At 45.2% G+C, this 10,130-nt stretch overlaps 1 pseudogene; it reads right to left on the bottom strand.

Moving 5' to 3' along the window:
* Positions 1 to 2,403: 2,403 nt before the first annotated feature.
* Positions 2,404 to 2,836, bottom strand: LOC128578039 (glutamine synthetase-like; annotated as a pseudogene).
* Positions 2,837 to 10,130: the final 7,294 nt, after the last annotated feature.

The following is a 10,130-nucleotide window of genomic DNA, read 5'->3' as shown; positions in this document are numbered from 1 at the left end:
ACAGGCACCACCCTTGAACAGGGAAAGTTTAATGTAAAGAAGTAGCAAGTGTGACAGAGGATTGGAGTAATGAAAGATTCACTAGTAAGAAATAAAGATAACTCTAAAGAAATGTACCATATTATTATAAGAATAGAGAATAAATGTCTTACCACAGCAAATAAGCAAGCAAGGTGACGGTTACGTTAATCAGTTCAATGTAAGCATTCCACATTGTTTATCAATTCAGTACCCCATAAATGCATTAATATACACGGTCATGGTTTAATAAAGAAAAAAAAAAGATAACTCTAAAGAGTAAACAAATCACAGCTGTAAGGAGCAGGCACTGGTGAGCCCTGCTATAAATCCATGCTCTATAACTTGCTCGAAACCCACCCTCCGGAATTTGCTGTATATATGAAACTACTAGAAATCTGCCTTCTAGAATTTGCCAGAAATCTGCCTTCTAGGGTATCAGGGAAAGTTACACTTTGCAACAGCCTGCCCAGAGAACACCTAGAGACCAGGGGGTAAAACTTTTCCTCCTGCAATCTCTGCCCAGCACCTCTTACTGAGAAAAGCCTCAATTGTGCTACTTGCAAAAGTAAAAGTATTTTAAGGGAAGCTATCCATTTTCAGAGGGGCAAAGCCCTGTGCAATTGGAACCAGGAGGTCATACATCAATAACCAGCACAGCGGATCCGTTCCCATCCTCCGTTTCTCTGTGCTTCCTACTACACACCTTTACACACTTACACAATAGCAAAACAACTCTGTACTTCTATCTAACAAGATACACATCTCCTTCTTGTCTTTTCTTTTTTTTTGAGACAGAGTCTGACTCTGTCGCCCTCAGTAGAGTGCTGTGGTGTCACAGCTCACAGCAACCTCAAACTCTTGGGCTTAAGCGATTCTTTTGCCTCAGCCTCTCAAGTAGCTGGGACTACAGGTGCCCGCTACAACACCCGGCTATTTTTTTGTTGTTGCAGTTGTTTAGTTGGCCTGGGTTCGAACCTGCCACCTTTCGTATATGTGGCTGGCCCTGTAACCAGGGTGCTGTGGGCACTGAGCCACACCTCTCCTTCTTATAAGAAATTCTCACCCTTCCCCCAAACAAGGAGACAGACAGTCTCAAGAGTCACTGTGTAACTGACACAGTGAAGAAATGGAAGGACAATTCCAGGCACTGGGCTGGGTGCTTTATAAATATGAAACACCCAGCTTCATATCTATATGTTTTAAATCAGGCGTCCTCAAACTTTTTAAACAGGGGGCCAATTCACTGTCCCTCAGACGGTTGGAGGGCCGGACTATAGTTTTTAAAAAAAAACAACTATGAACAAATTCTTATGCACACTGCACATATCTTATTTTGAAGTAAAAAAACAAAACAGGAACGAACACAATTCACACCGCCCGCCGCATGTGGCCTGCGGGCAGTAGTCTGAGGACCCCTGCAGTGTTGGGCAGATTTGCAAATGCTGCTCTGGGAAGTTATAGTTTGTTTGCAAGGAGGAGGCATCCAACTTTGAACATACTGTACATGGCAATCAGAGGTCATCACAGCAAAAGAAAACCACAGCTGGTCTGCTGCGGCCAAAACAAAGCCCCCAGAGAACAGGGTGTCCAGAAGAAGATGTGCTTTTTTGTTATAAAAGCAAAAAGAACTCCTCAGCAATGGTAACAAAGGAAAAAAATATTTTGCATGGGGCAAGACAACAGGATACAAAATCACAAGTGCTTGGCCTCCAGGCCAGTCTCCATCACCTCCAAGAGCAGAAGTGGGAGGTCACAAAGGTCACAGTTGAAGAAAATAAGCAATTGTGTAAACTTGCCTAGAAGCCCTACAAATTGGACTAAAATTTAAACTTTTATTTTGCTTTTTAATTTTCTTTTTTTGGTCGAGACAGAGTCCCAGCCTATGCCCTGAGCAGAGTGCAATGGCGTTATAGCTCACTGCAACCTCAGACTTGGGCATCCTGCTGCCTCAGCCTCCAAAGCCACTGGGATTACAGGTGCTCGCGGTGGCACCCAGCTGGGTTTTTCCATTTTTTTTTTTTCATGAGTCGGGGTCTCACTCTCGCTCAGACAAGCCTCAAACTCCTGAGCTCAAGCAATCCTCCTGCCTCAGCCACCCACAGTGCTGGAATTATAGGCGTGAGCCACCGCGCCTGGCTGCTTTTTAATTTTTTTAATATAGCAAAGGCCTGCTTTAGTGATATGCTATTCCTACCAGAAAATGACCCCAATACGTGTATTCCCTCTGTCAGTAACATGCTCCTCACTCAGTAACATGACTAACTCGCTCATTCTAAACCTGTGTGTGGACAAGTATATGTATTTTGTAAAACACAGTGATGGGGCCCAAGTGACTGCTGGTTAGCCTGCATCTATCTATCAGTTATCCAGTGCCCACTTCCTTCAGGGAAGTGGTAATGCTGAATTAACTCCCATTCTGAACCAGGGGTGCTGGCAGTTCATCATGTCCATTATCCATTTATACAAGTGTACCTCAAATTGGTCTCTGCAGGTTTTCCTCTGTGCTTGAAAACTTCACAGAATACCAGCTTGTTGGGGGCTTTGCAGAAGGGGTCCTGAAACAGGGCAGTAGGCACAAGATATTATGTCACTGTTGAAGCTTTCAGACTGTAAAGTATGAAAGCCATCAAAATTCCACTCAGGCAACTCTCCTGCACACTTGGGCCTGTAGTCTAGGCTGTGGGTCTTGCAGCACAGCCCTTTTCCAGTACCACTGATCCACATATGCACGGCTTGGGCTTTCTCATCCTGAGGCGGGGACACAGACACCTGCTTTTTTGCCTTGGTTTAAGTGGGAACTTGCTGAGGTGGCCATGGTGGAAGGTGTTCTGGGCAGCCAGCAGGCGGGTGGACAGGCAGGCAGGCTGGGAGAAGGAGGGGAAAAGAGGAGAGGAGGCCAGGGTGCTACTCAAGCACTCCATCCACTCTTCTCCCATTCTCCTTTCTGGGCGCTTTAAACTTTAAACAGGGGTCCTCAAACTGCGGCCCGCGGGCCACATGTGGCGGTTTGATTGTATTTTTCCCGTTTTGTTTTTTTTACTTCAAAATAAGATATGTGCAGTGTGCATAGGAATTTGTTCATGTTTTTTTTTTTTTTTAACTATAGTCTGGCCCTCCAACTGTCTGAGGGACAGTGAACTGGTCCCCTGTTTAAAAAGTTTGAGGACCCCTGCTTTAAAACATTTAATTCTTAGAATCTTGTAGGGGAGAAGGTGTTCAAATATAAAATAGGACATGGTGCTGCTCTCCACAAACTTAGGCGAGGGACATGTTGACAAGAGTTTCTAATAGCAAGTAAAATGGTTTAAGTAGAGAGGTGAGCAATTTCGGACTGCTCTAGGTTACCTGTTGTGGACTCCTAGAAGAGTGATTCACTCTTACTGGGAGCTACGGGAAAGTGTCTTGGTGGAAGTACTGTAACGTTAGAACAGAGAAAGTACTGGAACAGGCTTTGAAGGATGTGAAGAATTTCTAGATGCAATTGTGCTAGAGGTAAAATCCCATATGGGACACGAACAGGAGCTATGGGGCTGATAATGTTCAAATCCCAACTCTGCTGCTAGCCTCGTGGTTTTGAGCAAATTAAACTTTCTACGCTTCAGTTTTCCCATCTTTAAAATGCGACACTAACACTAACTCCTTGCGGTGTTGAGAACTAGCTGAGGTCAGACATGTTAAGTTGGTTCATATACATACATGTACATGCATACATTTTTTTTTTCTTAAAAAGCGTACTTAAAAAAAAGGTGGAAGGTGCGGGAGGCGGGGCGCCAAACTTGGCTGAGCCCCAACACTCCACCCCTGGAGCTGCGCAGGCGTGCTGGGCACTGTGCGCATGCGCAAAACCTCTTTCAGGCTGTAAGTTTCAAGTTCCAGCGGTGGGGGGCCTCAGTGCACAGCAGACGCCTCGTGTGCAGCTGCAGAGCAGACGCCTCGTGTGCACCTGCAGCGCAGACGCCGAGTCTTCGGAGTCCAGAGCGGGACACAGCCACCTCACAATGTCCGATGAACCGGGTAAGGTGCCCTCCCGCAGTTGTCCCACTAGATTCTGCCATGGACTCTGACAGAGTTCGGACCGCGCCCACTTAGACGGCCACGCGGTCCACGGCCCGATTGGCTGGTCATCAGCCCAGGGCGTGTTCAGTGGAGGCCGCTGGCCGCTCTCCTTCGGCCGCTGGCCGAGGATTGGTCTGTAAGTGCGTGGGAACCCGGGCGCCGCGGAACCGGTATGGACCCGGGTCCAGGGCGTCCCAAGGAGTATGGTATGTGCATCGGGCTGGAAGTGATCGTGGGGTTCATGGAGTCGCGGTGACTTGTGGCACCTTGGGGTTTGAGGCTTCTTGGGCACTTAATGAGACCTGAGGACTCCAAGCATCCCTGAAACTCGCCGCGAGTCCAGGGTTTGCGGCGAGTCGGGGGTTTGCGGCGTTGGCGGTTTGCCGCGAGTCGGGGGTTTGCCGCGAGTCGGGGGTTTGCCGCGGAGTCGAGGGTTTGCCGCGAGTCCGGGGTTTGGGGCGACTCTGGGGTTCACGGCGTCCCAGGAGCTTGGGGCGACCCTAGGGTTCGGGGTGAGAGCACATCGAAAGTCTGGGCATGGTTACTGGCATGGGGGCCTGCAGTTCTTTCCAGAACTTCGAGTAGCCGTAAAACAATCTCGGTAGTCGCGGATCCACGAGGCAGAGCGGTCCCAAGCCATTTTCCCGCGCCTTTTCAAAGGCGGCGTGGCGGGCTCTGGGAGCAAAGCGTGGCTGGCGAGCCTCACTTTCTCTTTGAACTTATTATTCTTTTTTCTTTGGGTAAAGCTGCGGAGCACAGCTCTGTTAAGGCAAGAAAGCGATTTGGCTTAAAGCAGCGGGCTCTTCCCGGCTTTGGGGATTTGCTTTGAGGAGCAGTGCGTGTCTGCCTTTCGCTGCCTCACATTTAGGCGGCGCTGTGGTGAGGTGGTTCCACGTGGTTGCCGCCCTTTGGGGAATACCAGCACGTGTGAGCTTTTGAGATTTGACTTTCTGGGACAAGTTGATTCCTTTTCAGCCTTTCTCTTGGTGTGGGTGGATGGGAGGGTAAGGCAGATAGACTCTCCAATTTTTGCAGAGTTTTGAGTTTAAAAAATGGACGAGACTCCGTCCCTAAAAAAGCCGGGCTTTGTAGTCCCAGCTACTCGGGAGGCTGAGGTAAGAGGATCGCTTAAGCTCCAATGAAGTGAGCTATGACGCCCGGCCCTCTACAGGGGGCGACAAAGTGCAACTCGCCTCAACAAACAAACAAAAACCTTGTGAGTTGATTCTGGTAAAATCTGTGAGATCGAGATATAGATTTTGAGGCTTAAGTGGTAACCGGGTTTGATCAAAGACAGATGTTGTAGCCTTGCTGTTTTATTGTAAACACATACAGGAAGGGGAAGAAAGGAAAGAAGTAGGGATGTTGTGGTGAAGTCTTGGGCGTGGAACCTGCTCATTGCTTAAAGAGCAGAGCGCCGATGCCAGATTCAGGAAATACTGCAAAATGTGAGGATCCCCATAAAGCAGGGGAGGTCCATCCGTGAGCACTCGAGAGCCCCCTTTAATCGGTGTGGGATGGCTTCCCTCCCTCTACTCTGCTCTCCCAATTTCCGACCGCTCTGGGGTTTCTTTTTTTCTTTTTTTGAGACAGGTTCGTACTTTGTCGCCCTTCGTAGAGTGCCATGGCCTTATAGCTCACAGCAACCTCAACTCTTGGGCTCAAGCAATCCCCTTGTCTCAGCTTCCCGAGTAGCTGGGACTACAGGCGCCCCCCATGACACCGGGCTATTTTTAGAGACTGGGTCTCGGTTTTGCTCAGACTGGTCTGGAACCCGTGAGCTCAGTTGATCCACCTGCCTCGGCCTCCCAGAGTGCTTACAGGCGTGAGCCATCATGCCCAGCTTACTCTGTTTTTTTTTTTTTTTTTTTTTTTGCAGTTTCTGGCCGGGGCTGGGTTTGAACCTGCCACCCTGGGCCGGCCCTCTACCCACTGAGCCACAGGTGCCGCCCTGAAAGTGTTTGATTTCTTTAAACAAAACTGGAGTGGCCAGGCTGTTGTAATCTGCCCTGTCTTGCTATGTATTCTTTCAAGGTCCTGGGGTGCAATGCTGCTGTTTTCAGCCATCATCATTTGATATAAATTTTTTTTTTTTTGAGACAGAGTCTCACTTTGCTGTTCTTGGTAGAGTGCCATGGCATCATAGCTCACTGCAACCTCAAACTCTTGGGGCTCAAATGATCCTCTTGCCGCAGCCTCCCAAGTAGCTGAGATTCCAGGCACATGCCACAACGCCTGGACATTTTTAGAGACTGGGGTCTCCCTGTGGCTCAGGCTGGTCTCCAACTTATGAGCTCAAGTGATCCGCCCATCTTGGCTTCCCAGAGTGCTGGAATTACAGGCGTGAGCCACAGTGCCCCACCATTATTTGATAAATTGATGGCACGTGAATGCCTTGCACCTTGGGAGCTTTATCTTCAAAAAAAACAAACTTCTAAATGTTAATGTCTTTAAAATTTGAATCCAAAGGTTATGTGTATACCTAAAATAATTAATCAGAATTGTACACATTTACTGAGAAACCTCAGTGGGGTTGCTTTACTAGTTTGTTGATATACAAAAGCTTGTCTTAATACATTTTCAATTGCCCTTTTTTTTCTGATGAGAAGGTCTAAAGTTTATTGTAGAAAATCAGCAGAGAAGTCTAATGAAGATAATTTTGCTATTCAGAGATAGCCACCTAGACAGCCATTAGTATGTTACTTTTGGCTCTCAAAGTTAGGATTATACTGTATTTTTCTGTTTTGAATCCTTCCACCCCTTATCATTATTTCACAAGTATTGCTAATATCAGTAAATTTCCATTGTGAACATGTTTCTTCTCCTTGGCTATATACCATTCTACTTAAGGAAATAATTTATTTAACCTTTTGTTTATATATCCCTTTCGTTTAGATAATTAAATAGTTTCTAATGTTCTATTCCTCCCCAAGACTATAAAGTAAAGTGACTCTTCAAATCCAACCCTACGTTTTAAGGATGAGAAAACACAGGTGAAAGAGTCAAGGTATTTGGCCCAAAAGTCATACCTCTGGATAACAATGGAGCCTGAATTGGAACCTTTGTCATGTGATTTCCTAATTTTATCATGTGCCCCTTATACTAGCTAATTATTCTTCTGCTTTGGTCTATTTGAAAGAAATATAGTGAATCCAACTTATGATGCAATGAAAATGTGATCTGTGAGTAAACACCTCAAGCCTAAACATGTTCTTTTTCAGGCTAACTTTAAGAAATAAAAATGCTTATTTGATATCAGAAATAAATGATGGGTTATTTTTGAATTCATTAAAATGGTTTATGGAGCTAATACATCTAGTTTATTTGTGGTTACCTATTTCACATTTTATGAGATTCAGTTTGCATTTAATTTGTCTCATAGCAACATGTACTTTTATACTTTACTTCTGCTCATAAATATGAATATTAATTTTAAAAGAACAAGTTTGGAAATTCATTGTCACCACAAGTATGGTTATATAACACCAGTTGCATCATTTAAGTTAAAAGCATATCATTGAACATATTATAGCATGGACTAGGTAGTCATGTTTCTTAAATGAGAAGAAATGTATTGCTCTTACAAAATTGAAAGTACTAAAAGGAATGCTCTATGTGTGTGTATACATATATATATATTTCGAAGCTTCCAACTAAGCAATTGACTTGTTAGCTAACTTGTAATGATCACAGATATCAAAATACTTCATATGGTTTCTTTCCAGCTAAAATGTTTTTAAACAATCCATAGCTTTGTACCATAGTTTCTTCTAGAAACTTTATTTAATGTGCTAGCCAGTCGGAACTTTCTCTTTGTTCATTCTTAGATTACATTATCGTCACTGTTGATGACGACAATGATAGCGACAGCAATGTTGATGAAGATCATATTCAGAATGCTGATGATGTTAATGAGCAGGGTGATTCTGACACAGAGGCTACTCGGGACAGATTTTCCACTCAGCGCATGTTGACTGCACCACCACGTTTTGAAGAAAGCAGTGATAACTCTCAGCTTCCATCCCAAATGTCACAAGGTAATATTGTTAAATTTTCTCCTGGATAAAATTTTGTTCTCTGGTCTCCATTTTCAGTAAATTGCTTAAATAGTCCTATATCCTTTACATTAATTAGTTATTACCAGAGGGCCAAGGTTTGCAGTCACAGGGTTTACTCCTGCTTGTATTTGCCCTTCACTTAAGCTTTGCCATGTCTCCTTTTCCTTTTTTGCTCTATGAGGGAAATTTCAGAAAGCACTGGGGAGAATGTATTTTCTCTCTACGAAAAATTATATCTAGCAACTATAATTATAACTACTGTATTTGGTGGAAAAGCAAAAGTGAAAAACTAAAACTGAACTTAGAGGAAAAACAGCTTGGGTCAAGAGTCCATGTAGCAGGTGACCCGATCATCTGCACAGAAAGTCTCATAGAATCAACAAAAATCTGGAACTAGTATGTGATTATAGCAAGGTTGCAGGACACAAGGCTAATACGTGAAAGTTAATCTCATGTGAACAATAAACAACTGGTATTTGAAATGAAAAACACAATTCATGGCGTCTCGGAGTGGAACGCAAAATGGCGGCGGTAGCAGTGGCCTGGTGCCGAGGGGAGAGCCAGGTCCTCGTGACCCCTCGCGACAGGCCGCGCTGGTCTGCGGCAGCTCGCCGGCATCTTCCCCCACCCTGCCGCACCCGGGGACTCTTGGGTACCCTGAGACGGGTTCTGGCCGCCTTGGGGCCTGCCTTTGGGCCCGTGACCACTGTCCAGGAACCCTGCTCTCTTCTGCAGAGTTAAAAAAAAACAAAACAAAAACACAATTCAATTTACCCCAAAGAGTCAATGGAAAATGGAGTCCTGGTGGCTCCTGTAGCTCAGTGGGTAGGGCGTTGGCCACATACACAGAGGCTGGTGGGTTCGAGCTTGGCCCGGGCCTGCTAAACAACAATGATGGCTGCAACCAAAAAGTAGCCAGGCGTTGTGTCGGGCACCTGTAGTCCCAGCTACTTGGGCGGCAGAGGCAGGAGAATCGCTTGAGCCCAGGAGTTTGAGATTGCCGTGAGCTGTGACTGGACAGCACTCTACTGAGGGTGACATAGCGAGACTCTGTCTTGAAAGAAAAAAAAAAAGAAAGAAAAGAAAATGGAGTCCTGCAACTAGAGCTGGTTGTAACTACTTGTCCTTCCATTGGTTGTTTTCCCACAACAGCACTGAAAGAGACATGAGACTTTTTGTTTAGATAATTAGAAGTTTCTTTCTTTCTTTCTTTCTTTTTTTTTCTTTCTTGCAGTTTTTGGACAGGGCTGGGTTTGAACCCACCACCTCCAGCATATGGGGCCGGCACCCTACTCCTTTGAGCCACAGGCACTGCCCAGATAATGAGAAGTTTCTAATGTTCTAGTTTCCCCCCATGAAAACTATTAAGTAGAGTTCAGAGTGACTCTTACAACCCAACCCCATGTTTTAAGAATGGGAAAACACAGGCAAAAGAGTCAATGTATTTGGTTTGGAATTCATATCTCTGGATAACTATAGAGCCTACATTAGATACTTCATGGGATTTTTTTTTTTTTTTGAGTGTGATTCTCATTTTACCACGGGCCCCTTATGCTAGCTGGGTTCCAATTTCTTCATACGCACATCAACACTTACTAGGTAAGAGTTTGGCAACCTTTTCTACAAGGAGCCAGATAGGAAAAAAAAAAAAATATATATATATATATATATTTAGTTTCACTAGATAGAGTCTCACTGTGTCTCCCTCAGTAGAGTGCTGTAGTGTTACAGCTCACAGCAACCTCAAACTTGTGGGCTTAAGCCATTCTCTTGCCTCAGCCTCCCAAGTAGCTGGAACTACAGGCACCCACCACCACACCCAGCTATTTTTTTGTTGCAGTTGTCCTTAATTTTAGCTGGCCCTGGCTGGGTTGGAACCCGCCAGCCTCAGTGTATGTGGCTGATGCCCTAACCCACTGAGCTACGGGCCAAATAGGAAATATTTCCAGCTTTGCAGGCCATACTTTGCCTTAAGTATTTAACTGCCATTGTAGT

The sequence above is a fragment of the Nycticebus coucang genome, chromosome X (genome assembly GCF_027406575.1).
Source record: "Nycticebus coucang isolate mNycCou1 chromosome X, mNycCou1.pri, whole genome shotgun sequence".
NCBI lineage: Eukaryota > Metazoa > Chordata > Mammalia > Primates > Lorisidae > Nycticebus > Nycticebus coucang.
Note: the sequence above shows the minus strand (reverse complement) of the source record. Positions and strands in the feature narration are given on the sequence as shown.